This window comes from Glycine max, chromosome 14, assembly GCF_000004515.6.
Source record: "Glycine max cultivar Williams 82 chromosome 14, Glycine_max_v4.0, whole genome shotgun sequence".
In the NCBI taxonomy this organism is placed as follows: domain Eukaryota; kingdom Viridiplantae; phylum Streptophyta; class Magnoliopsida; order Fabales; family Fabaceae; genus Glycine; species Glycine max.
Genome location: NC_038250.2, coordinates 39,146,746 through 39,158,205, shown reverse-complemented (window position 1 = coordinate 39,158,205; position 11,460 = coordinate 39,146,746). Strand labels below are relative to the sequence as shown.

The 11,460-nt window shown below is 38.5% G+C and overlaps 1 non-coding gene across 1 annotated transcript; it reads right to left on the bottom strand.

Moving 5' to 3' along the window:
- Positions 1 to 948: 948 nt before the first annotated feature.
- On the bottom strand, positions 949 to 1,055 carry LOC112999490 (small nucleolar RNA R71). The gene has a single exon (XR_003264676.1). It is a non-coding gene; the product is annotated as a small nucleolar RNA R71 (small nucleolar RNA).
- Between the last annotated feature and the right edge of the window lie 10,405 nt (positions 1,056 to 11,460).

The following is an 11,460-nucleotide window of genomic DNA, read 5'->3' as shown; positions in this document are numbered from 1 at the left end:
TAAATTCAGTTTGAAAACTTTTTCAAACTCATTTTGCTACTGGTAATCGATTACAACAATATGGTAATCGATTACCAGAGAGTAAAAATTCTTTGGTAAAGGTTTTGTCAAAAACTCATGTGCTATTCAAAGTTTTGAAAAAATTCTTAACCTACCATTTTTAGCTTTCATAGTTAGACTTTGAATTTTTGTTTGAAATTTTTTGTGCTATCTTCTCATCATTTTATAGGGTTGCTCACAAAATTTCAAGTCATTTGGATATCATTTGAGGGTAGCTGTAGTTCAAACCTACACCTTTATTTACATGACAAGGCAACTAGTTGTGTGCATGCTGAATGTAGTGTATGACTAGAGGCAATCCATCTGACTTACAACCCTTTGATCCTGAGATAGATAGGACATTTCATAGATTAGTTAGGCATCATTTTATACCTTTTGATCATTCTGAGCATTCCATAACTGGTGAATCTGTGCATTCTGTTATTGGTGATTTTGAACATCCTGATCTTGAGCATTATAATTTTGAGCATTCTGATTCTGAGCATTCTGATTTTGCACATTCTGAGAACATGGCACAACCTCCACCTCGTGAGAGGACTCTAAGGGAAATGGCTGCACCTGATTTCACCTATGAAAGCTTGTGCATCCAATACCCTGATGAGGATGTCCCATATGTTCTTAAAACTGGACTAATTCATTTGCTTCCAAAGTTTCATGGCCTTGCAGGTGAAGACCCGCACAAACATTTGAAGGAATTTCATATTGTCTGCTCCACCATGAAACCCCCAGATGTCCAAGAGGATCACATATCTCTGAAGGCTTTTCCTCATTCATTAGAGGGAGAGGCAAAAGGACTGGCTGTATTACCTTGCTCCAAGGTCCATCACGAGCTGGGATGACCTTAAGAGAGTATTCTTAGAAAAAATTTTCCCTGCTTCCAGGACCACAGCCATCAGGAAGGATATCTCAGGTATTAGACAACTCAGTGGAGAGAGCCTGTATGAGTACTAGGAGAGATTTAAGAAACTATGTGCCAGTTGCCCTCACCATCAGATTTCAGAACAGCTTCTTCTCCAATATTTTTATGAAGGACTCAGTAATATGGAGAGAAGTATGATAGATGCTGCCAGTGGTGGAGCCCTTGGAGACATGACTCCTGCTGAAGCCAGAAATTTAATTGAGAAGATGGCCTCCAACTCCCAGCAGTTTAGTGCCAGAAATGATGCCATAGTCATTAGAGGAGTGCATGAGGTAGCTACAAACCCATCTGCATCATCTGAAACTAAGAAGCTTGAAGGCAAACTGGATGCGTTGGTCAACTTGGTAACCCAGCTGGCCTTGAATCAAAAATCTGTACCTGTCGCAAGGGTTTGTGGTTTGTGCTCCTCTGCTGACCACCATACAGACCTTTGCCCTTCCATGCAGCAACCTGGAGCAATTGAGCAGCCTGAAGCTTATGCTGCAAATATTTACAATAGACCTCCTCAACCTCAGCAGCAAAATCAACCACAGCAGAACAATTATGACCTTTCCAGCAACAGATACAACCCTGGATGGAGGAATCACCCTAACCTCAGATGGTCTAGCCCTCAGCAACAACAGCAGCCTGCTCCTTCCTTCCAAAATGCTGCTGGCCCAAGCAGACCATACATTCCTCCACCAATCCAACAACAGCAACAACCCCAGAAACAGCCAACAGTTGAGGCCCCTCCACAACCTTCCCTCGAAGAACTTGTGAGGCAAATGACTATGCAGAACATGCAGTTTTAGCAAGAGACCAGAGCCTCCATTTAGAGCTTAACCAATCAGATGGGACAATTGGCTACCCAATTGAATCAACAACAGTCCCAGAATTCTGACAAGCTGCCTTCTCAAGCTGTCCAAAATCCCAAAAATGTCAGTGCCATTTCATTGAGGTCGGGAAAGCAATGTCAAGGACCTCAACCCGTAGCACCTTCCTCATCTGCAAATGAACCTGCCAAACTTCACTCTATTCCAGAAAAAGGTGATGACAAAAATTTACCTAACAATTTCTGTGCAGGTGAATCTTCTTCCACAGGTAATTCTGATTTGCAGAAGCAGCACATTCCCCCTCTTCCATTCCCTCCAAGAGCAGTTTCCAACAAAAAAATGGAAGAGGCAGAGAAAGAGATCTTGGAAACGTTTAGAAAGGTAGAGGTAAACATACCTCTGTTGGATGCAATAAAGCAAATTCCAAGATATGCCAAATTCTTGAAGGAGCTGTGCACTAATAAGCGGAAGCTTAAAGGAAGTGAACGGATTAGCATGGGCAGAAATGTCTCCGCATTGATTGGTAAATCTGTTCCTCAAATTCCTGAAAAATGCAAAGATCCAGGTACATTCAGCATACCTTGTATCATAGGGAATAGTAAGTTTGACAATGCCATGCTAGATTTAGGAGCTTTTGTTAGTGTTATGCCTCTGTCTATTTTTAATTCTCTATCTCTAGGTCCCTTGCAGTCAACTGATGTGGTAATTCATTTAGCTAACAGAAGTGTTGCCTATCCTGTTGGTTTCATAGAAGATGTCTTAGTTAGAGTTGGTGAACTGATTTTCCCTGTTGATTTTTATATCTTGAATATGGAAGATGGATTTTCTCAAGGATCAGTTCCCATCATTCTAGGCAGACCCTTTATGAAAACTGCTAAAACTAAGATAGATGTTTATGCAGGCACACTGTCCATGGAGTTTGGTGATATAACTGTTCATTTTAATATTTTGGATGCTATGAAATACCCATCTGAAGATCTTTCTGTATTTCGTGCTGAAATAATTGACCATGTTGTTGATGAATACATGACTGATCTTTATTCTAATCTACATGCCTCTCACTCTTCATGCATTGAGTCTGAAATTGTACTTGATCATATGTCTGAATTTGATGCTGAGAGTGAATCTGAGAGTGATATTGATTGCATGCCTGGTGGTGGTGTTTTACCTCTTGAGATTGATTTTATAGAGTCAGATAGGACTAACCATGTTTCAGGAAGTACACATACCTCTGACTTTCTTTATGAGGTCAAGGCTGAGAAACCATCTCCTTCTACCACTGTCCAGCCGACCACACCAGAATTGAAGCCTCTGCCATCAAATTTAAAATACGCTTACTTGGATGATAGCAAGAGTTTTCCAGTGATTATATCTGCCTCCCTTGCTGATGAGCAAGAGGAGAAGTTGTTGTCAGTTCTCAAGAAGCATAAGAAGGATATAGGCTGGACCCTGGCGGACATTCCTGGTATTAGCCCATCCACATGTATGCATCGAATAAATTTAGAGGATGGAGCTAAACCAGTAAGACAGCCACAGAGAAGACTCAACCCGGTGATTCTTGATGTAGTGAAGAAGGAGATAACCAAGCTTTTGCAAGCTAGAATCATTTATCCTATCTCCGACAGCCAATGGGTGAGTCCCGTCCAGGTAGTCCCAAAAAAGACTGGCCTCACAGTGATCAGAAATGAGAAGGGGGAGCTGATTCCTACTCGGGTGCAGAACAGTTGGAGAGTCTGCATTGACTATAGGAGGCTGAACCAGGTTACCAAAAAGGACCATTTTCCCCTGCCATTCATTGACCAGATGCTTGAACGCCTGGCAGGTAAATCCCATTACTGTTTACTTGATGGTTTTTCTGGTTATATGCAAATTACTATTGCTCCTGAGGATCAGGAAAAGACCACATTCACCTGCCCCTTCGGCACTTTTGCTTATAGGAGGATGCCTTTCGGCCTGTGCAATGCCCCTGGTACCTTCCAGCGGTGCATGATTAGTATTTTCAGTGATTTTTTAGAAAATTGCATAGAGGTGTTTATGGATGATTTCACTGTATATGGATCCTCTTTTGATGGTTGTTTGAATAGTTTGGAAAAAGTTTTGAATAGATGCATTGAAACTAACCTTGTTCTAAATTTTGAAAAATGTCATTTTATGGTTGAGCAAGGTATAGTTTTAGGCCACATTATTTCCAATAAGGGCATTGAAGTAGATCCTGCAAAAATTTCTGTTATTTCACAATTGCCTTACCCCTCTTGTGTGCGAGAGGTGCGATCTTTTCTTGGTCATGCAGGATTCTACAGGCGCTTTATAAGGGATTTTAGCAAAGTAGCCCTTCCACTGTCCAACTTGTTGCAAAAGGAGGTGGAGTTTGACTTTAATGACAGATGCAAAGAGGCTTTTGATTGCCTCAAAAGAGCGTTGACTACCACCCCCATCATCCAGGCACCCGATTGGACAGCCCCTTTTGAGCTTATGTGTGATGCATCAAATTATGCATTGGGGGCTGTCCTTGCTCAGAAAATTGATAAATTGCCCAGGGTGATATATTATGCTTCTAGGACTTTAGATGATGCCCAAGCAAATTATACTACTACTGAGAAAGAGCTTCTAGCCATAGTTTTTGCTCTTAAAAAATTTCGATCTTATTTGCTTGGTACTCGCATTATTGTTTATACTGACCATGCAGCTCTAAAGTACTTGTTGAAGAAGGCTGATTCTAAGCCTAGGTTGATCCGATGGATGCTCTGGCTCCAAGAGTTTGACTTGGAGATCCGTGATAGGAGCGGAGCACAAAATCTAGTTGCTGATCATTTGAGTCGGATCAAACGTGTCTCTGATGCAGATTCACCTATTCGGGATGATTTCCCGGATGATCATTTGTATATATTGTATAGTATTTCTGACTCTCTTTCTACTCCCTGGTTTGCTAACATTGTCAATTATTTAGTTGCCTCTGTTTTTCCTCCCTTAGCATCTAAGGCCCAAAAAGATAAGATTAAAAGTGATGCTAAGCATTTTATTTGGGATGACCCCTACTTGTGGAAATTGTGCAGTGATCAGGTCATTAGACGGTGCATTCCAAATCATGAGACTGACTCAGTCCTGCAGTTCTGTCATTCTTCCGCACCGGGAGGTCATCTGGGTGTTCAAAGGACAGCTCGCAAAGTGCTTGATTGTGGTTTTTATTGGCCCACCATCTTTAAAGATGCGTGGAAGATCTGCAGCACTTGTGAGCAGTGTCAGAAAGCAGGAAATACACTTACATGGCGACAACAAATGCCTCAGCAACCTATGCTATTCTGTGAGGTGTTTGATGTCTGGGGTATAGATTTCATGGGTCCTTTTCCTGTCTCTTTTGGTTATGTTTATATTCTCCTTGCAGTTGATTATGTTTCAAAATGGGTGGAAGCCAAGCCCACTAGAACTAATGATGCTAAAGTTGTCGCAGACTTTGTCAGGTCTAATCTATTTTGCAGGTTTGGAGTACCTAAAGCAATTGTTAGTGATCAAGGAACCCATTTTTGCAACAGGACAATGCATGCCCTGCTTAAAAAGTACGGGGTGGTACACAGAGTATCCACACCATACCACCCCCAGACTAATGGACAGGCAGAAATTTCTAACAGGGAAATCAAGAGAATTCTAGAGAAGATTGTGCAGCCAAGCAGGAAAGATTGGAGTACCAGGCTTGATGATGCTCTCTGGGCACATCAGACTGCCTACAAAGCACCCATAGGAATGTCTCCTTATCGGGTTGTCTTTGGAAAGGCATGTCATCTTCCAGTGGAAATTGAGCACAAAGCATATTGGGCAGTGAAGACTTGCAACTTCTCTATGGATCAAGCTGGCGAGGAAAGGAAGTTGCAACTGAGTGAGTTAGATGAAATCCGCCTAGAAGCCTACGAGAATGCCAAGTTCTACAAAGAAAAGACCAAGAAGTTCCATGATAGCATGATAGTTAAAAAAGACTTCGTGGTTGGGCAAAAAGTGTTATTGTATAATTCTAGGCTTGGACTCATGAGTGGTAAGTTGAGGTCTAAGTGGATTGGTCCTTTTGTTGTTACTAATGTTTTTCCTTATGGTACAGTTGAGATCAAAAGCGACTCCACAAACAAGAGCTTCAAGGTCAACGGACATCAACTTAAGCCATTCCTCACGAACCCTTCTTTAGTGGACGTAGTGGTGGAAGAGACTTCCTTACTCCACCCTACTCTTCCTCCACCATGACTTAGGGAGTTTTTCTTTTCCTATCTCCTTCTTTGCTTTTATTACACTTGTCCGATTCTCTTTGATGATTTAATTTTTTTTAATCTTTTAATTGTGCTACATTGAGGACAATGTGTTGTTTAAGTATGGGGGGGGGGGGGAGTGTTCTTTGGTTTTGCTAGTTTTGTTGGTTTTGTTAATTTGTTAGTTGTGTTAATTTGTTAATGTTGTTAGTTTCGTCGGATTTTCAGTTTAATATTTTGGGTCAATTTCGTGTGCACGTACGACTTTGCATGTTTTTCTTTGAATTATAGGATATGTTCAAGAAATGGGTAATTGTTTTGAAAATAAAAGTTCTTGACATTTTGTGACCCGAAATCCTTGATTCTTCTCTACATGTCATGATAGTTTTGAAAGCTCAATTTGAAAGTGATGATTTTACCTTTGTGAGAATTTGAGCCATCCATCATTATAATCATTTGGTGTGTTTTGCCCCATTGATTGCTTGCACAATAGCCTTGGCTTGATTCTTGTTGATGCGTCCTAATTCACATGCATATTTGGAAATGATTAAGGCAATTTTGTTCTTATAAGCTTCTAGCCAAATGGACTTACCTTGAATTAATTCCTTTGATAGCCCTTTTGAGCCTTGTTTCCCTTTCCTTGTTTTGAAGCTCACTACAAGCCTTAAGTGAAAAACCATGATATTACCATATCCTTAAGGAATTTTGGAGCTTTGGAATTGTTTTGGGAATAAGTGTGGGGGGTTTTTGTTTCATTGGACAACTTGTTTTGTTGGCTATGCTTCATGATGTATTTTGGGCCATACTTGATGTACATTGTATATTGGTTAAATGTTGGACATGCTGAATGAAATGTTGTTTCTCAAAGGCCAAAGAGTAAAAAAAAAAAAAAAAAAAAAATCGAAAAAAAATTCGAAAAAAAAAAAAAAGAAAAGCAATAAAGTTGAGTGAATAAGATCTTAAATGGCACAAGAATGATGAAACTCTTGGTTCTACTCTTCATGTTTAATTTTTATCTTTACTTCTTTATATTTTCTTTTTTTTTTTTTAATATGCACTTATTCCCCTTTGCTCCTCTATTCCTTTGGGATTTAGCCACTTATTCCATATTTCTCCATACCTTGTCCTTGGCCCCATTAAAACCTTAAAAGACCTTTTGATCCTCATGTGCTTGTGTTTATGGGTTGATTGTCAATTTTAGAATCTTGCCAAGTTTATGTGGTGTTTGCTTTCATGGGCGCTTTGAGGGTAAATAGTAGCCTAGACACTTGAGAGATAGAGTGTATATCTTGTGAGGCTTTATCACTTTTCATTCTTGAGCTGATTAACTATTTTGCCATGATTGGGTTGCTTGGATGATTTTCATGAATGTCTTGACTTTTTGGATCTCCTTATGTTAGATGTTACCCATTCCTTTCATTCCTTGATGTTCATTGAGAAATATGTGAATGTTTTTGTTTGTCTCCCTTTCATATCCTTGGATTTTGTTCTTTGTTTCATTTTGCCCAGGAGTGCAAAAGGCTAAGTATGGGGGGTTTTGATGTGCCATCATTTTCTTCTATTTCCTAAATCCTTTTTGCACCATTTTAATTATTGATTGGTCTTAATTGTCAATTAATTAGGCAGTTTTATTATTTGGGCTCATTTAGCTAATTTGATGTTTTTAATCTAATTTCAGGAATTAATGAAACATTGGGCTTAATCCGGATTTTGGTTGTGGACTTGAAGAGGGCAAATAAAGAAGCGCTTACCTTAGTTAATTTCTAATTAGGAAATTTCGCAATTTTATTTTATGTTGTTCAGTGTTTATTTCGTTTTGGGCCAGAGTATTGTAATAGGGCCCAGTGACTTTGAGTGACTCTTTTTAAATAGTTGCCTTGGGATTCGTGCAGGGCATTCTATTCTGGTATGCTATTCATTATTCAGAGCTTGGTTTTGAGGGTTTTCGTTTTTCTGTTTTGACATTTCTGAGTTCGTAATGCAATTTTACGTTTTCTGCTTCTAATTACAATTTCGTTCTTGTTTCTTCTTCTACTCTCATTTACGTTTCTGTTCCATTTTACATTTCTGTTTGTTTACGTTTCTGTTCATTTACATTTCCGTTCATTTACGTTTCTGCTTCATGTTTCAATTGCGTTCTCTGTTTGAATCCATGGAAGGCTAGATTTTCTGGTGTTGTTTCCTTTTGAGGATGAAGCCCAACTCTCTTTGATGTTTCGTTTGTAATGTGGTTTCCTGGCAGTTTTCCCTTCACCAGTTATCCCAATTTCGTGAATATTAATCAGTGCACGCTTCGTGTTCGATTAATTGCCTCTGAGCCTAACTTGCGTTCATGCTTAATGGACGAAGGGCTAACTGGTGTATGTGGTGCCTAATCACGTATTGAAAACCCAAAGTTGATTTTCGCTTAGTAAATTGAAATAGGGTTGGATTAAGTGGTTGACTGTTAGGGACGAATTCTCCATAACCCAGGATAAGAGAGTGGCTTCTGAATCAGAGGAAACAACCCGTTTTTAATATTAGTAGTTTCGTATTCCATTTTATTTGTCTGCTCTTTAATTACCAAACAACCAAACCCCCTCCCCCATCGTTACTGTTACTGCAAGTATATTATGAACATTTGGCTTGTCACTGCTCGTTGGGAAACGACCTAGGATCACTTCCTAGTTACTGCATTTTCATGTTTATTTGATTCGGGTACGGCCTCGATCAAAGGCCCAAAAAAAGGAAAACCTATTCTAATATTTACAAAGAAAAGTGCTCTCATACTTAGCCCATGGGCCCAAAATTTACCCTAAGACTCATGAGAACCCTAGGGCATTCTCCTGCATCTCTAGCCTAATCTTCTTGGAGTCTTTTGTCCAATGCCCTTGAGGGGTAGGATTGTATCATCCCTTCCCCCTTGAAAAGGATTTGACCTCAAATCCAGAGGTTCTTGAAACTCTGGGCTTCTTTCCTTGACACTTGTAAAAAGAATAAAAACATATATATTAGTGGTGTTGGGTATGTTAGTAGGGTAAGGTCTGAAAACCCCTTTCCTGGGCATCTTTCCATGAGGGAACATGGTTCCTCACTAACTTAATGAGTGGTGCTACAAGTATAGAAAAGTATGGGACAAATATTTTGTAAAAGTTTGTTAAGTCATGGAAGCCCCAAATTTCCTTGATACTTGGTGGAGTGGGCCACTCAGAAATGACCTTGATTCTCTTAGGGTCTGTGGGAACCCCTTGGTCACTATTTAAAAAATTAAGGAAAGTAATGCAATAAAACACATCTTTCTCTGTATTTTCATGTTGATTACTCCTACAAAAAAATATGACAAACCTAAGGTGTCCCATATGAGAACCTAGGTTTGTATTGAAACCAAAAATAAGAACAAACCTACTTAAAGAGTCCCTATGTACACGAATCATGAAGATGTTGGGAGCATGAGTGATTTTACAAAAGAGGGTTGCACCACTCAACACATTCATCATACCACCTATTTTAGGGATTTGGTGCCTAATAATACCTATTTTGGGCACCAACAAAGTGTGACACCCTCTACCCCGACATATATATAAATGAATAAAATATATAAAAATATTGGTAAACAAATTCACGTGGGTAAAAGATTCACATTCACTTCACTATTACCAAATAAAACTTATTAAAAATATATTTAGCTCAAAACAAGGCCGTCAAAATTTACAAAAATGTTTTGTTAAATCAGTGAGATAAAATAAAATAGACTAACATTATACAATTAATATAGAACTTATGTCCCAATGTCACATCCTATCAGAGCATTGTGTCCCAGCGTCCTTTAGCGCAAGGTTTCTTAAAGCAATTCACCTAGTCATCTGCTCCCCCGAACATAAAGTTTAAGATCATCACAGGATCCAAACACAAACAACACACAGATAGTGAGTTATCGCATTCCTAACTAATAGAGAAACAAGACAACTAGATATACATATCATATAAATGAGATACAACTTACTTAAACATAACTCACGTAATTCCACCATTTTGCATTTAAAATTCACTTTTCAATCATCAATCACATTACACATGAATCACACACTCCGCTCAAGACATAATAACACATCAATTTCATAATAAACAATTAGCAAGCGTATGCAACAGTTATGCTAAGACTCAAGCCTATATGCAATGTGGTACCATGTCAGTGAAAAACCACCCTGGGGCACTTAGGAGTACATAACAAGACACACCACACAATGGGTATGTCAGGTCACTCTCACTAAGTAAAATCATAGGGAGATCAGTCAAGGTCACGTTGTTTTGTGAGAATGCTCCAACCATGTGGAATCGGCACAGGCTTAAAGGAACACTCAAACCGGGTGACCCCTAAGGCCTACACTCCGAAGAGTCCATCAAGGCCTCTCCCTCTTGATTCAGGTCCAACCCCTAAAATTATTTTTTGCATGCAGATACTGCTCATGAATTATACAATACCCACGACCTCACACTCGTGTTTTAAACATGTATAACACAATTGCGGTACAATTTAACATTGGTTCCTAAATAGGAAACCTACACTTTCTCTTTAACACTGCGCATCAACACTTTTCTCAAGATAACATTGGTCGGATTATTGTACAATTCATAGTTTACAACACAAGTAATGTCACATCAAGTGTTAACCACACACTAATTCACAACCAAAACCCATTCACAATTTCACATCTCATAATGTCACAATCCACCATCACATGTTTACACGTATCTCATAAATTAACACATGTTCAACTTTACACTTATACTCAATCTCAATAACAATACTATAATCTCAAAGCAACATGTTATTCCACAATTCATCACATATTTCATTTATAAACATTGCTCATGAATTATACAATACCCACGATCTCACACTCGTGTTTCAAACACGTTTAACACATTGCGTTACAATTTAACACTAGTTCCTAAATAGGAAACCTATACTTTCTCTTTAACATTGTGCATCAACACTTTTCTCAATATCAACACTGGTCAGATTATTGTATAATTCACAACTCACAACATGATTATTGTCACATAAGTGTTAAACACACACTTATTCACAACCAAATATCATGCCCACAATTTAACATATCATAATGTCTCAATCAATCATCTCATGTTTACATGTATCTAACAAATTGACACATTCCACTTTGTACTACTCAATCTCCATAATAATATTATAATATCATTATAATAATTTATTACACCTCATAACTCATATACACATCACACAGTAATCATATTTGCATGACACAAAACACACACACACACACACACACACACACATATATATATATATATATAGTAAATCAAGCTACATTATTTTTAATCAAAATAGTTTTTATAACAATTAATTTAATATTACATCAAAAGAAATTACCACTAGGCATTAACCTTATAACTTCCTTTAATTCATTATTTTAGTATT